Here is a 17460-nt window from a genome sequence, read left to right on the forward strand (position 1 = left end):
GACATGTATTATTTTGGATGTAAAGAGACTTTTACTTAGTCCAATAGTGCCTCTAACTCCTACGAAATACCAGAAAACTATATGGGGACCACAATAATATATAACTTGTTAAAATGACATTGATTATACTTACGGTCTAATATGTAAAGAAGCGAATATCTCTGTTATGGTACAAAGAGGGGGAAATCTGCAAGCAGAAGCAAATTATGAAATAGTTGTTTATTCAAAAGCATTTTGACTTTACCATAATGGGTGATATGTTTGTACATGAAATCCAACTTGAATTAAGTTGTAGTTTCCTCCATCTTGACAATAGATCTGTAAGGATGCTCCAGATTCTTGAGAAGTTCCTTGATTTGGTAAAGCCCATATACTCATGTCAGCTCGAAGGCCGTAGAATTGTCCTGGCTCTGTGTGCCACATTGCATACTAGTGATAGAAGATTATAGCTCAAATTAGTAAATAACCAGAAAAATCTATAGAGAACGACATAATAAACAAGTGAGGGTGTGCGTTCTTGGCCTTGGTATGAGGTTCACCTACCAGACATTTACAATGGGGAATTTTTCATGCTATCTTGGAGTTAGTCTAGATTAGTTTTCATTGGCCTTGTTGAGTATATGATACTGGATTTAGCTTCCTCCATGGGGTGTGGTATCAATCCAACGCAGTTATACCTTTTGTGGTGATGCATGCAATGCTTTAGTTAATGTGCATTTTCGATGGTCTTACTTACGTGTTTGGGCTCACAACATCTTCTCTCCTTGTGGCATGGTTGAAACAAGATTTGATTCTCTCTCTAATAGGTGTGAAGTGTATTGCCAATAAAGTTGGTATGTCAGCATAAGTCTCCAATAGAGTATGTCTTAAATGCCTCTCTGAATCTGTTGTTCACGGTATTTTGGTAGCATGTTTTGTATGTAATGATCATAGCTTTCGCGGTATATAGGGGATCAAGATAAGTTCATTTAGGTGTATGCCTTTTATCTGGTCTTTATGTACCACCTTGTCTCTTGGACCATTGGCCATAATTTAGATTGACTAGCAATGATTTAGATACATCACGAATGAATTAGATTTCTACTGTTTTTTCTCTATGGTTTAAATATGTGATGCTTATATTGGAAATACCTTGACTTTGCCTTTTATATTTGTCACATGTCACTCTGGCATATACATTGTGACGTTTTTTGTGATCAATACCCAACAAGAAATTAACAAAATATCCCAAATCTAACACATGAAAAAGTAAAGAGAGGTATATACAGAGAATGGGGTTGAGTGTGTGTACATGAGAAACAATGTCGCTTCCTTCATTCATGATATCAGCTCTCCAAGGAAAACGGAAAGGTTTAGGTCTTAAAAGAGTGGTGTTCTGTAGAGGGAAATAATAGTTCATGACTAGTTAGCATATATAATTGATGTACATAGTCTTTGAAAGATAAGTATTTGTTTCACATATGTGTCCTAAATTTTAGTTGGGCATATAAGTAACATAAAGTAGTTATGAATATTAACACCAATAGTAATTATCAAGATTAAGTGGTCAAGTAGACACAACAATGGGATAATACATAAAGCAATTGATAAAAAGTTGTATATATCAAAATCTAAAAGTAAACTATTGGTTACCTTCTCATTTGTCTGGAGATTGACATCTACGTCTATCGATTCAACAAAGGTGAGGTGGAAAGTTATACACAAAAAGCATAGTAAGACCGATATGACAACATAATCACCTCCCATTTGTATAGGTAATTGTGTTATTTTCATGAAATAGTAACTATATGATTCTTGACGTACTTGTATCTTCTTCATAGAACACAACTTATATAGAATTGAGCCAGGTTCTTTTTTAGAAGGCTTTAGATTGCATTGTACTGATGATGCACTGAACATTTAATGGGTAGTCATCTAGTGAACTAATCTTTCTAGAGTTGGGTATAAATCAATTGTTTAATTAATGTTCATTAAATACGGACTTGGTTTACATCCAATTAATGATTGCTTGATGGCCTATCTTTTATATGAATACAGATCAATTTATGCATCAATAATAATTAACAATGGACTTGATTTACATCCAAGGAAAGGATGTATGAGGACATATACAATGGTCTTATCTTAGAAGTTCTACTTAGGATAATTGCAGAGGTGGAGGAGAGAGAAACCATAAGAAAAAACTTGCCTTCTCTTCATTAAGAGATGATCTCTTAGCAAAAATTCTCTCACCACATAATTAGGAATATCTTGTTATTAGAGATCAGACGAAGAGTAATACATTGTACATCATTTTTTGTTGTCTTCTCTAGATTACATAGGGGACATAAGATAAGGCAATCTTATCAACCATTGTACATGCCCTCATTATCTATATTTTCTTATATGCAAAAAATAGGCATTGTCTCAATGTTCCTTAATTGTGGAGCTGATTTGCATCTAATGAATGTTTGATTCATGATATATTTTTGTTTAGATATGAATATAGATAGATTTTTCATCAATTTTTATTTCTTAGTGGACTTGATTGACACTTTCCTCCATTTAACACATATACCAGTTAAGTTAAAGAGGGTCTCCATGTTAATTGCAGGAAAATTGGGCTAATGTTAATATTACACCACCTATAGACATGGGACCATTGGCTGACCTGGCTACAAAAAATACTATATGTACCCTATTGACAATACCATTTGTTGGACTGACTCACAAATTTCATCATTCACCATTCTACAATCTAGGGCCACGACACCAAGATAATTAATCCTCACGATCTCATGATACGTCCATTTTGCATCATGTTTTTATATCGATATTTATTACATTATGGGCTGTTATTACACATTATGTCAAAATACTTATGCCTATTCTCTCTTATTTTACAAGGTTTACATGAAGAGGGAGAATGCCGGCAGCTGGAATTCTGGGCTGGAAAAGGAGCAAATATTAGAGACCTATTCTGCACAGCTCCAAAAGTCCCGAAACTCCACGGAAGTCAGTTTCAGAATATATAAAAAATATTGGGCGAAGGAAGCACTAGAGGGGGGCACCCACCATCCACGAGGGTGGGGGGCACGCCCCTTGCCTCGTGGGCCCCCTGGCAGGCCTCCGGTGCCCATCTTTGGCTATATGAAGTCTTTCGCTCTGGAAAAAAAGAAATCATAAACAAGCTCTCAGGATGAAACTCCGCCGCCATGAGGCGGAACCTTGGCGGAACCAATCTAGGGCTCCGGCGGAGCTGTTCTGCCGGGGAAACATCCTTCCAGGAGGGGGAAATCATCACCATCAATCCTCTCATCGAGAGGGGGTCAATCTCCATCAACATCTTCACCAGCACCATGTCATCTCAAACCCTAGTTCATCTCTTGTATCCAATCTTTGTCCCAAAACCTCAGATTGGTATCTGTGGGTTGCTAGTAGTGTTGATTACTCCTTGTAGTTGATGCTAGTTGGTTTATTTGGTGGAAGATCATATGTTCAGATCCTTTATGCATATTAATACCCCTCTGATTATGAACATGAATATGATTTTTGAGTAGTTACGTTTGTTCCTAAGGACATGGGAGAAGTCTTGCTATAAGTAGTTACTTCTTGGGCTGTTTTCGGACCATCATTTTGTGTGGTGTAGACTACTTCAGCCCATCGTAATTGTGAGGTCCATCACGGGCACCAAATCGTAGAGCCTGGCACGCACACACAGTTGACTAGAATTGCCTTCGCCAAGCGCGAGAGCTATATCACAACTGATGTATGTCGGTTTTTGCTAGCGTTACGACCTCAATCACCTACAGGCGTGTCCAGCGGGCCAGTCCATTGAGAGGAAGCATCCCCAAAAGTTTTGGGAAGCTTCCAAATGGTCTTTTCTTCTCTATGTTTTTTGCTTGTTTTTTTTGACCCGGTTTCTATTTCTACCTTTTCTTTTTCTTCTTTGGTTTCTTTCTTTTTCGTTTTCCGTTCTTCTCTTTTACTTTTTCCTTTTTAAATACATGACTTTGAAATAATAGTTTTATTTTCTACTATTTTTTCCTCCCAATTTTTTTACCTTTTATGTTTAATTTTCTTTTCTTTTCTTTTTTAATTTCAAAATTTTCTATAAATGTTCAGATATTCTAAATTGTTCATGTTTTTATGAAAAAAATCACCTTTTTTCAAATCATTTTTTTATTTTACAAAAATATGTTCAAAATTTTAAATTTTATTCACAATTTCAAGAAATTTTCAAAAAGTTTTCACATGTCTAAAAAATTGTTCGAGACATCAAAAAATATTTGGGATTTTTAAATATTGTTCACCATAAAACATAAAATGATCAGTGTAATTAAAAATTATTCACCGTATATTAAGGAAATTTCATTGTACACAAATAAAATGTTCATTGCATATTCAATAATTCTTCAGTGTGATTTTGTAAAATTGTTAACCATATATAAAATGTTCAACAAAATATATAATTAATTGTTAAGTGTGTATTTTTTCAAAAAGTAATTTGAAAATTGTTCACTTTTTCAAAATTTGGATAGAATTTCGATTTTTTGCTTGGATTTAAAAAAAATCGTGTTCTCAACATTTATTCGTGTTTTCAAAGAGTTCACTCTTTAAAAAATTCAAATTTCTTAAATAATTTATCATTTATAAAAATATTTAGAATTTTGAATTTGCAAACATTAAAAAGTTACAATTTTTGGAGAAAAAGAAAACAACCACCACACTAGCTCGCTGGTGCCACAGCGCTAGCACTCGCTGACCTATTTAGGGGTGACCAGCGAGGGACTCGTACGCTAGCGCTTGCTAAAAGCGATGGATAGTAGCGCCAGAGCTATATTTTTCAAATGCTCTACTTTTTTTTGTGTACACACTGAATATTTTTCAAATGCATGATGAACATTTTATAAAATACGTCTTTGAACATGTTTTGGAACACATGATAACCATTTTTCAAGTACATGTTTAATATTTTTCAATACGTGTGAAACATTTTATGGATACAACTTGATAATTTTGTAAATGCATGATGAATATTTTTTAAATACACATTGAATGTTTTCTGAATACGCGTTGGACATCTTCCATATACATGCGAACATTTTTTAATTGTATGTTGAGCATGGACAAACTTGTTTTTGAAATTTCATGAACATAATTTTGTTATAAGTGTGAACATTTTAAAGAGTCACAAACAGTTTATTGGATGGTGTGATTTGTTCTAAATCTTATAAAAGCAAATTGTACTGCATGAGAAATTTTTAAACTCGTGAACATTTTTCTGAGTTGTACGAACATTTTGTAAAACTGTGAGAACATAATTTTTGACATTCCCCGAAACATTTTTATATTACGCGTTGAACATTCTTTAGAAACTACTAAACCACGGCACTTATTTTGGAATGGATTATTCTTTTTCTATATATCTACATATCGAGGCCGTCGTTGCCAAGTTGCGGCGCCACGACGGGAGATCGCGAGCTCCGTCCCCGTCGGCGAGCGACTGCGGTGTCTGCTCGTCGGCAAAGACACCGACCACGTCCGCCAGCTCTTCTCTGGCCAACTCCCTCTCGACCCCCAGTGCTCACAGCCTCAGGTCAGTAGGTGTTGCGTTTCCGCCGCCTAGTGCTCTCTCCTTCTACCAAATCCTACAACTTCCGTTGATTGATGCCATGCCACGGATGAAGAAAACTGTTGCTTGCTGCTGATTTTGGTAGTTTGAGCACCGATTTCGGGGGCAGACGAGGAATCGGAGGAGAGAGGCGACCAAGGCCATAAAGATCAGCACCCGCACACCACATGTTCGATGAAATGCCCACAACACGCTGCAGCGACGTTTTTTTCTCCTCTCTTCGCGGCTGCTCGCCGGTCCATGCTGCCATCATCAATGTTGACAAGTGACCATCTAAAAGGTTGCCCGAGAAGGCATATAGCTCAATCCCGAATCTGGTTTATGTGCTCTCATACACCTTTAGGGTTTTTTTCCCTTCTTTACAATAATAGGTCATTTTTGTGTAGTTTGAAAACCTCCTTATATATAGATAAAAGATTACGTTCTTATCTACAATGTTACTCGTTATAGAAACTGCTGATTTCACAACTTCTTGACATGGACAAGACAGAAATGAAAATGCTATTAGTTAAAGGGCACTGATTACCCTGTATCATTTAATCATTCCTCCTGTGGCAGTAGGCTATTATTCTAGTGCTCCAATCTTTATACTCCACATGCTTTCCCTACAGGTATGAAGGTCAACGTGACATCCTGTCCAACCAAACATATAATCTTGACCAACTCGCTTTGGCATCAGACAGAATTAAAGATGCTCAACACACTATATGTTGCCTTAGTTTCCTATCTAGTTCATGACAGATTCTTATTGTGGCACCCAAACTTATGTTGAATTGTTTTTCATTTAACAGATGACTGCAATGAAAGCTGCCAATAAAGAACTGAAAGGGATGATGAAGACTGTCAGGATTGAAAATATAGACGTGTGCAGCATCATTGTTCATGTTTTCAAGATCTTCAGCTTATTTTGTTTGAATTACATATGAATCCGTACCTGCTTTCATAATCCGCAGAGCATGCAAGACGAGACGATAGATGTTATGGATGTGAGCAGTGAAATACAAGGAACTCTAGGTAGAAGCTACAATGTCCCAGATGACATTGATGAGGAGGAATTTATTTGTAGTTGGCTATTCTTAGATGACTCAAACACCAGGTATTATCACCTTAAAGTTACTGAATCAAATAGTTTCCCTTACGGTGGTACTTAGGTCCATGATTTCACTGCTCACATCAATTTAAATTCTGTAGTTGAATTCAATCCAGCAATTCTCAGTTTTTATCAGTTCTTAGGTCCATGATTTTACCTAAAACGTTTCTTTGGCACTTTGTCATAATCCCTGCACTATTTATTAATGTACATACAAGACAGTTCTTTGTTTGCTGCGCTCATTTTATATGTTGAAAAATGCAGAGCTCGATGCTTTGGAAGCTGATGGACTTCAAATCAAATTCAGTCCCATCGTACCTCTAACCAAATAAAACATATCTTGATTTTGAGCTTAACTTACCTGCTTCACCAAGTGGTCATGCAGCAGTCATGGAAAACTGGCAGCAGGTAGTTAGGTATGCCAATTGCAAGACTGACTAGTTTCTGCTATGTTGATTATGGTGTTGATTTCCTGAGAAAGAAATCGATGGTTCATGCCATTTCCCATGCAATCACTGTGCGTGAAGTTGTAAAACGGCTTCTTTATCTCGTCACATGATCTAAATGACAGGCTAGATACGTGCGATCATTATGGAAGTATTTCCTAACCTAAAAATTGTGTATTTCGGGTTTAATTTCATGTCAAGTACCTATATTGTTGGTGTGAACAACTGAGCTTATCCTTGCTTGATATTACCAGCAAAAACAACTCACGGGAGGACATGCAAACCACTTTAATGCCAAACATGTACCATATGATGGATTTGATCCTGAGCTTTTGGAACAATTACCGTTGTCTCGGTCCTATCATACCACATCACATACTTTGCTTCATTTCAGTTTCAGTGAACGTCTATGCTTGTGTCCCAACTAGTAAACTAATTTGCTGTGCTTGCTTTCCTCTGCTTGTGCAGGAAGATGAACTAGGACTGCCTGCAGTGCCACACACGTCAATTCGTATCTGAAATTAACAAAAACAAGCTATGGTGTAGGTTTGATCTTGCTGGAATTTAGTTTATTTTGGGCAGCCCAATAACTATTTCAGAAATTCCTAATAAATCCTAGAGGCCCACTTAGCCCATTTGTGCAAGGCAAGTGATACTACTAAAGTTTAGTCCCACATTGCTAGTTTAGTGGGAGCTGGACCTCCTTATAAGGGAGGTTCTTTCCCCACTTGTACGAGCATGAGAACAAGAGGGATATCCACGCGCGCTCCTCCGCCGCCCGCCTCGTCACGACGCGCCGCGCCGCGCCGCGCCGCGGGTTGCGGGAATGAGCCGAGTCGATATCTAAATTTTTGCCACACACTCTCTTTGTTTCGCCTCCCGTCGTTGCCCTCTCGCCTCCTTCTCTTGCGCCTATAAAAGGGAGGTCGCTCCTCCCAGAGAGATGCACCAGAACCTCTTCCTCCTCTCGCCACAAGTTCCTGAGCACTGCGCTGCTGCTACAATCTTCCCCATCCCGGCTTGCGGCATGCACCGCAGGTCGGGACAGTAGGCCTCCGAAATCGCACCTTTTGAGTCCTGTACGGGAGAAGGGTGATAAGGTTTTTGGGGAGCGCTCAGCGCGACTACTGGCTGCTTCATCATGGGCGATCCGGTCGCCGACGACTTCTTCCCCGACGTCCACGATCTCCTCGACGACATGGCAGGCGAGGACACCGACTCCAAGTCCAGCACTTCCACTGCTGCTGTCCCGTACGTGTTCTTGCTCTTTCTGTTAGATGTCATGACAGAGTTCTTTGCTCTACTTTCCGTCCTACATGTGTTAGGTTCTACTTCATATATGCAACTTCATCTAGTGTCTGTTCTAGATGTGTTTAGTTCAAGTTCATATATGCAGATGCTCTTTACCTTCTCTCTGTCCAAACGCATGACTTGTTTTATCTCTACTGTATTAGTCGTGCTTTATCTAGTATTTCTGTTAATAAAATCATTCGGTAAATTGCTCATATTTCCAACAATCCAAAAACCTTATTATAGGCAATTTACCCCGAGTGGTTTTGGTGCTTCCATGAGACCTCCTATGTTTGAGGGTATCCACTATAAGAGGTGGCGCGTGAGAGCAATCTTATGGTTTCAAACCATGAGTTGCTATGACGCCACTCTCAGCAAACCTGAAGGAGAGCTTGATGCTCAACAGGCACAAGCTTTTCAGAAAATTGATACTCTGTTTAAGGTTGCTCTCTTGAGTGTTCTTGGTGAGAATATAGTTGATGCTTATGCGTCAATTGATAATGGAAAAGATATGTGGGATGCACTCGAGGCCAAGTTTGGGGTCTTGAGCAAGCTCATGAGATACAGTCATTTGCTAGAGATTGAGCAAGCTCATGAACTGAGCTGTACATCATGGATCAATTCTATGATTACAGGATGACTGAAGAGCGCTCCGTGGTTGAGCAAGCTCATGAGATACAGTCATTTGCTAGAGAACTTGAGCACTTCAGTTGTATGCTACCGGACAAGTTTGTTGCCGGAGGTATCATCACTAAGCTTCCTCCTTCATGGAGGAACTTTGCTACCTTGCTGAAGCATAAGAGGCAGGAGTTTTTCGTCCCGGATCTCATTGGCACTTTTGATGTGGAAGAAAAGGCGAGAGCAAAGGACACACGTGCTCGAGGTATTGAGGGAGGATCTAGTGCTAATGTGGTACAGAAGTAGAACTTCCAGCCCCACAAGTTCAAGAACAAGGGCAAGTTTGATGGAAAAGCAAAGTTTGATGGGAAAAAGAAGGCTGTGCAACACACGAACTTCATGAAGAAGAATGGCAAGAAGAAAGGTGCTTGTCATGTGTGTGGGGATCCTGATCATTGGGCTCCTAGTTGCCCTCACTACTAGGAAAAGCGCTATAGATGGAATTGACACTAATGGCGCACCACACATGTGGTGCGCCATTACTATATACTAATGGCGCACCATCTGTTGGTGCGCCATTAGTGAAGACACTAATGGTGCACCAGGCAAACGGTGCGCCACTAGTAACAAAATGTTTTTTTTCTTCATTTTTTCAAACATAGTAATGGCGCATCCGGGCAGAGTGCGCCATTAGTAGTTAGAACTACTAATGGCGCACCAGCCATAGAGTGCGCCACTACTGTATTTTTTTACTTTTTTGCAAAACTACTAATGGCGCACCGTTGCATAGTGTGCCATTACTAGTTTAAACTAGTAATGGGCACTTTTTCTACTTTTTGATATCATGAATATTTTTAAATTTCATGGGCACTTTTTGAATTCATGAATATTTTTTTTCAAATTTGATGATATTTTTTCATATTCCATATGAAAAAGTATTGAATATTCATGAGGACACTCGATCTCGATCCCCCTTCCTCTCGATAGCTATCCCCCTCGCCGCCGAGCACCCCCTCCCCGCACCCTCCCCCCGCTCCACCGCCGCCGCCGACCCCCCGCACCCTCCCCCGCTCCACCGCCGCCGACGACCCACCGCACCCTCCCCCGCTCCACCGCCACCACCGACCCCCCGCACCCTCCCCCGCTCCACCGTCACAAATGAATGCAACAAATCCAAAAAAACAAATTTGTTTATATTTTAAAATAACAAATTTGATGATATTTTCAAATAATAAATTTGATGATATTTTTTGATTCATAAATATTTTCAAATAACAAATTTGATGATATTTTTAAAAAAATATTACTGTTTTTATAAAAAAATTATTACTATTTCATATTCATATGCATTTTCTAAAAAATTATTAGATGCAACAAAAAAAATAATAATAATAAATTACTTATGCAAAAAAAGTTACTTATGGCGCACCTCTGGGTGGTGCGCCATTGCTATCAAAAAAAAAAGATTACTTATGGCGCACTGCTCTAGGGTGCGCCATTGCTAATTCGACCGATCCCTTCCCTCCCTCGCCAGATCCACTTCGATCCCCCCCCTCGCCACACCCTCACGCGCGCCCCCTCCTTCCGCCGCCCGGCCGATGCCATAGCCGCGCCACCGTGCTCGCCCTCTCGCCCTCTCCCCTGCTCGCCTTCTCCGCCAGATCCCGAGCCTAGTCGCCGTGTTAGCCGCGGCCATCGCCGCCCCCGCACCTCGGCGGCAAGTCCACGAGCTCCGCTTCATCCTCCCCGACCCCGGACTTGAGCTCGTCTTCGCTGCATCGCCCTCGTCTTCCCCCTCGGGCACCGCCACCCTCTGCTGCTACTAAGCTCTCGCCGGCCTCCTTGTGCCACCCGGTGAGCTTCCCCTCTCCCCATGCTACTCTCCTCTTCCACCTGGTGCACCGTCGAGGTTTCCAATTGAAACATGTTCAACAATTGAAACAAGTTCAGAAATGTACAGTCTTAGCTAAAGTAATTCAGATGTTTGGGCTTGAACTTGGAGTAGAAAATCTACTGTAAATTCAGATGGTTACTGGATTCAGTTTGAGTTTGCTACTGTACATTGTTATTCACAGTAATCTTCAGTTTTTCCTCTTCAGTTTGCTACTGCATTCGAGCAAGATCTATAGGCTTCCTTGCAGATTAACTGAAGCAAGATCTATAGACTTTTCTTAAACTTGTAAATGCATGCCTTATTACTGTCCTAGTAGATTGCATTGACTGTTCCAACCAAGGTAGTATGGGTGACATCTGTACCTAAGTCTGCTTTGAAATATTCAGGTAACAACTAAGTTTGATCATTGGTGGTGTCTGGCTAGCTAGTACCCCAAATAACTATTCTGCTCTTAGTTCCATGTTACTGAAGTTGCATTGTTTATTTAAATATAAACAACAGAAACCAACAGAATTTGAAATTCAAGTGCTCCTGCAGTGTTCCAGGATTCTGGTTTTTGACTTGGGGATCTGTTGTTTCTAAATAAACCAGCAGAAATCAAATGCCATTGTTATTCATTAAAAAACTAATTATTACTGAACAAGAGGAAACAAAATTTTATGTTATGTTTCATGAACTAAATAGTCCTACCTTTGAAAATATTCAGCTCAGCTTGGAGTATTACATTGTAAATCACAGTGCTATTTTGTTGTAAGGGAAAAGTATATTTAGATCGCATCAATTTGTAGTTTGTGTTTTTATTTGTTCCTGATTTGAGGTTGTGGCTTTGGCATTCTTCTGCTCCTTACATCTATCACTATCGTATATGTCAAACTTGAGATCAAGCAAATAACTATTCTGGATACTCCTATTTACTTCATGCTGAGAACTTCAGCTTTTTCAAGTTGCTGGACTATATGTTCATTGGTACTACTTGTGATGCTGCTCCTGTACTACTTGGGAATTTTGTCAACTTGTGATGCTGCTGCTGTACCCCGAGAGGCCCTTGAGTTTGCCGGAATGTCGATTAACTTCCGTTCCGGCAAATTCGGGTACTCCATATGTCCTATTTTTAGCAAAGGTCATGCGAAATTTTCCATGAATTTTAGCATGACTTTGCTAAAAATAGGACATATGGGGTACTTGCGACTAATGCATGGGCCGGGGTATCTTAGTACTTAGTTAAGTAGGATCAACTGCCCCGCCATTCTTGCTGCATTAAACCATAGGTGGCAATAGAGCCAAGTGATTAGGCCCAACTTAGAATTCTCGTTAGCATCGATAAACCCTAGATGATAAACCCAACATAGGTGGCAATAGAGCCAAGTGATTAGTGCCAAGTGATTAGGCCCAACCTAGGGTGCCTCGGCATCGATAAACCCTAAATGATGAAAACTTAACTTGGCTTCTATAGGGTGCCTCGGTGTCGATGAGAACCTAAATGATGTACGCTTAGGCTTTTAGGGTGCCTCGGCGTTAACAAAACCTAAATGATGAAAGCTTAGGCTTTTAAGGTGCCTCGACATCGACAAACCCTAAATGATAAAACCTTGGCTTTTAGGGTGCCTCGGTGTCGATAAGAACCTAAATGATGAAAGCTTAGGCTTTTAGGATGCCTCGGCGTCGACAAACCCTAAATGATAAAAGCTTAGCTTTTAGGATGCCTCGGTGTCGACAAACCCTAAATGATGTAGTTTTGAATTATGAACGTAGGATATGTCATCATCATCATCGGACGACGAAAGTCTCCCGGGGGAGTGCGACTGGTGCCACGATGTGACGCCCGGATAATTAAGCTACAGTAACCATCTGCTAATGATGCCACGTCACCTCGATTACTGTTGCTAATCTCGCGTTAGTTTGAAATCGGTTCAAATTCAAATTCAAAATCAAGCAAACAATAAAAGTTTTCAAATATTAAAACTAAAATGTTCGGGGTGAGCCAAATAATGCATAGGAAAGTATGGTGGGGAAACCACACTTTTAGAAAAGGTCTGAATACTCTAAAAATATTTTAAACAGTAACAAAAACAATTAGTTAAATGCCTTTTACAAAATAAAATATTAAACTATTTTATTTAGTTGCCCAAACTTATGTTGCAGTAGCCTATTTACTAACACTAAATTAGGGACTGCTTTTATAGTTTACAAAACTAAAATAAAAGTGGAACTAAAGTAAAACAGAAAACAGAAAAGGAAAACTAAACAAAAGTAAAATAAAGACAAAAGAAAGGGAAACCCCCCCCTGCCTCGCTGGGCCTCGGCCCAGCTAGCCATCGGGCCAACCAGGCCGGCCCACACCCCCACCACTTAACCCCGGTCCACCCGACCGAAACCCTAACCCCTCCCACTTCTCCCTCCCCGATTCCCCACTCCCCTCGCTCACTCCCCACTCCCCGATCCCCTTCTGGATCGGGGCAACCACCTCAGCGCCCCGTGCCCTCTGCCTCCCCCAGAGCTTCGCCGTTGCCAGGCACTCGCCGGCCCCCAACTACGCCGCCCCGCCGCAGGCACCGCCGGCCGGGTGCGCCCCGCCGCATCGTGCCCCGACCACCTCTGGTGCCGCACGAGGACCGCGCCGCCGGAGCCCCCTCACCGTCTTCGCCAGGATCGGCCACCGCCCTGGATCGCCGTCGCTCGGAGCCACGTCGCCGAGCGCCCTTTGACGGAGCTCCTCCATCATCGCGGGATCTCACGTTTCCGTCCTCCTCCACAACGACGTCCACAAGCCACGCCGACCCCCCTTCTCAGCAACGCTGTGAGCCGCCCCCGTTTCCCTTCTCTTTCCCCGCGTTCACCGCGTCGCTCGTCGTACCCCTGCACCGCACGAACAGCCACCGCCACGCACGGCCAGCTGCTGCTGCTGTTGTGCCCCACCGGCGCTCGCTCGCATGCCCGCCTCATTGCGGCCCCCGCCCAACCTCCTCGCCCGACCGCCGTGGCCACGTTCCCGCACGCCCTGCCGCACCACCACCACCCCTCGCCGGCGCTCGCTGCCGCGGCTGCGCCCGCAGCTCCTCCGGTGCTCATGTGCGAGCACGCGCCTCGCCCCTGGCATGTGCCTCTGACCACAGCCCCCCCTGGAAAAGAACGTAAAGAAAAGAAAATAATAGATAAAAACAATAAATTAATTAACTAATTAATCAAATAGTTAATTAACTTACTTAGCTAATTAACTTCTAATTAGCCTAATGTGAGAATGACAGTAGGCCCCACTACTTAATTAGATTAATTAAAACGTTAGCAAAACTCCGATGAATAGAACTATGACCTACAACGGGGTCCCACTGGTCCCATTGACCAGTCAAATGCTGACTGGGATTGCCCCAGTCATTGACAGGTGGGCCCCTGTTGACCCAGATGACCAGTCAACTGGTCAACATTGTACATACTGACTCAGCCCACGACCCCACTGTCAGCCTCACATTATGCTGTGTACACTTTTTGTGTGCACTTAGCATTTAGCTATTTAATTTTTGAATTAATATTAATTCCAGAATTATAGAAAAGGTATAAAACTTCTAAAATTAATATAAAATAAACCGTATCTCGGATGAAAATACTTTGTACATGAAAGTTGCTCAGAACGACGAGACGAATCCGGATACGCAGTCCGTTCGTCCGCCACACATCCCTAGCATAGCAAACACACAACTTTCCTCCTCCGGTTCATATGTCCAAAAACGCGAAACACCGGGGATACTTTCCCGGATGTTTCCCCCCTTCACCGGTATCGCCTACTACCGCGTTAGGGCATACCTACACCGCATATTGCCTCGTTATGTTTTGTTATGCTTTGTTTGCTCCGTATTTACTGTTTCTTCCCCCTCTTCTCTCCGGTAGAGTACGAGACCGACGCTGCTGCTGCCCAGTTTGACTACGGAGTTGACGACCCCTCTCTCTTGCCAGAGCAACCAGGCAAGCCCCCCCTTTGATCACCAGATATCGCCTACTCTTCTCTATACTGCTTGCATTAGAGTAGTGTAGCATGTTACTGCTTTCCGTTAATCCTATTCTGATGCATAGCCTGTCCTTGCTACTACTGTTGTTAGCATTACCTGCTATCCTAATGCTTAGTATAGGATGCTAGTGTTCCATAAGTGGCGCTACACTCTTGTCCGTCTGCCATGCTATACTACTGGGCCGTGATCACTTCGGGAGGTGATCACGGGCATATACAATATACTTTACACAGTTACATTACCTGTGATACTGTTCGGAGATGGGCGCTGAAGGGGAAGGTGGCTCCATCCCGGTAGAGGTGGGCCTGGGTTCCCGACGGCCCCCGACTGTTACTTTGAGGCGGAGCGACAGGGCAGGTTGAGACCACCTAGGAGAGAGGTGGGCCTAGCCCTGGTCGGCATTCGCAGATACTTAACACGTTTAACGAGATCTTGGTATTTGATCTGAGTCTGGCTACTGGTGAAGGAAATATGCCCTAGAGGCAATAATAAAGTTATTATTTATTTCCTTATATCATGATAAATGTTTATTATTCATGCTAGAATTGTATTAACCGGAAACATAATACATGTGTGAATACATAGACAAACTTAGTGTCACTAGTATGCCTCTACTTGACTAGCTCGTTAATCAAAGATGGTTATGTTTCCTAACCATGAACAAGGTGTTGTTATTTGATTAACGAGGTCACATCATTAGTTGAATGATCTGATTGACATGACCCATTCCATTAGCTTAGCACCCGATCGTTTAGTATGTTGCTATTGCTTTTCTTCATGACTTATACATGTTCCTATGACTATGAGATTATGCAACTCCCGTTTACCGGAGGAACACTTTGTGTGCTACCAAACGTCACAACGTAAATGGGTGATTATAAAGGAGCTCTACAGGTGTCTCCAAAGGTACATGTTGGGTTGGCGTATTTTGAGATTAGGATTTGTCACTCCGATTGTCGGAGAGGTATCTCTGGGGCCCTCTCGGTAATGCACATCACATAAGCCTTGCAAGCATTACAACTAATATGTTAGTTGTGAGATGATGTATTACGGAACGAGTAAAGAGACTTGCCGGTAACAAGATTGAACTAGGTATTGGATACCGACGATCGAATCTCGGGCAAATAACATACCGATGACAAAGGGAACAACGTATGTTGTTATGCGGTCTGACCGATAAAGATCTTCGTAGAATATGTAGGAGCCAATATGGGCATCCAGGTCCCGCTATTAGTTATTGACCGGAGACGTGTCTCGGTCATGTCTACATTGTTCTCGAACCCGTAGGGTCCGCACGCTTAAGGTTACAATGACAGTTATATTATGAGTTTATGCATTTTGATGTACCGAAGGTTGTTCGGAGTCCCGGATGTGATCACGGACATGACGAGGAGTCTCGAAATGCTCGAGACATAAAGATTGATATATTGGAAGCCTATGTTTGGATATCGGAAGTGTTCCGGGTGAAATCGGGATTTTACCGACGTACCGGGAGGTTACCGGAACCCCCCGGAAGCTATATGGGCGTTAGTGGGCTTTAGTGGAAAGGAGAAAGGGGCAGCCCAAGGTGGCTGTGCGCCTCCCCCCCTTCCCCTAGTCCTATTAGGACTAGGAGAGGTGGCCGGCCCCCTCTCTCTCTTTCCCCCCTCAAGGAATCCTATTCCAACTAGGATTGGGGGGGGGGGGGAATCCTACTCCCAGAGGGAGTAGGACTCTCCTGGCGCGCCCTCCCTTGGCCGGCCAGCCTCCCCCCTCTAGTCCTTTATATACAGAGGCAGGGCACCCCAAAGAACACACAAGTTGGTCCACGTGATCTATTCCTTAGCCGTGTGCGGTGCCCCCAGCCACCATATTCCTCGATAATACTGTAGCGGAGTTTAGGCGAAGCCCTGCTGCTGTAGTGCATCAAGATCGTCACCACGCTGTCATGCTGACGGAACTCTTCCCCGACACTTTGCTGGATCGGAGTCCAGGGATCGTCATCGAGCTGAACGTGTGCTCGAACTCGGAGGTGCCGTAGTTTCGGTGCTTGATCGGTTGGATCATGAAGACGTACGACTACTTCCTCTACGTCGTGTCAGCGCTTCCGCAGTCGGTCTGCGTTGGGTACGTAGACAACACTCTCCCCTCTCGTTGCTATGCATCACATGATCTTGCGTGTGCGTAGGAATTTTTTTGAAATTACTACGAAACCCAACAACTGGCCTATACGCACTAACCATCTACGCGGGGAAAGTTATGGGCACTCGACGTCGTGGTATCAGCTGAAGCACTTCGTGACGCCAGCGACTGAGCGGCGCGCACCGGGTTGGACCGCGTAACGTGACTTCCTTTGAAATGGAGGTTGCTAGGTCTGCTCTCCGGCCGCGTACGCAACGTGCAGGTGTGCTATGGGCGATGGGCCCAGACCCCTGTGCGCTTAGGTTTAGACCGGCGTGCTGGCCTCTCTGTTGTGCCTAGGTAGGGATGCGACGTATTGATCTTCCGCGGCCGGGCATGACCCAGAA

The 17460-nt window shown here is 42.7% G+C and overlaps 1 long non-coding RNA gene across 1 annotated transcript; it reads right to left on the reverse strand.

Moving 5' to 3' along the window:
* Positions 1–273: 273 nt before the first annotated feature.
* Positions 274–1786, reverse strand: LOC147988221 (uncharacterized). Its single transcript, XR_015602956.1, has 3 exons — positions 1633–1786; positions 1292–1375; positions 274–429 (listed from the first exon to the last, which is right to left on the reverse strand). It is a non-coding gene; the product is annotated as an uncharacterized LOC147988221 (long non-coding RNA).
* Positions 1787–17460: the final 15674 nt, after the last annotated feature.

This window comes from Triticum urartu, chromosome 1A (genome assembly GCF_056163025.1).
Source record: "Triticum urartu cultivar PI428250 chromosome 1A, HENAU_Tu73, whole genome shotgun sequence".
In the NCBI taxonomy this organism is placed as follows: domain Eukaryota; kingdom Viridiplantae; phylum Streptophyta; class Magnoliopsida; order Poales; family Poaceae; genus Triticum; species Triticum urartu.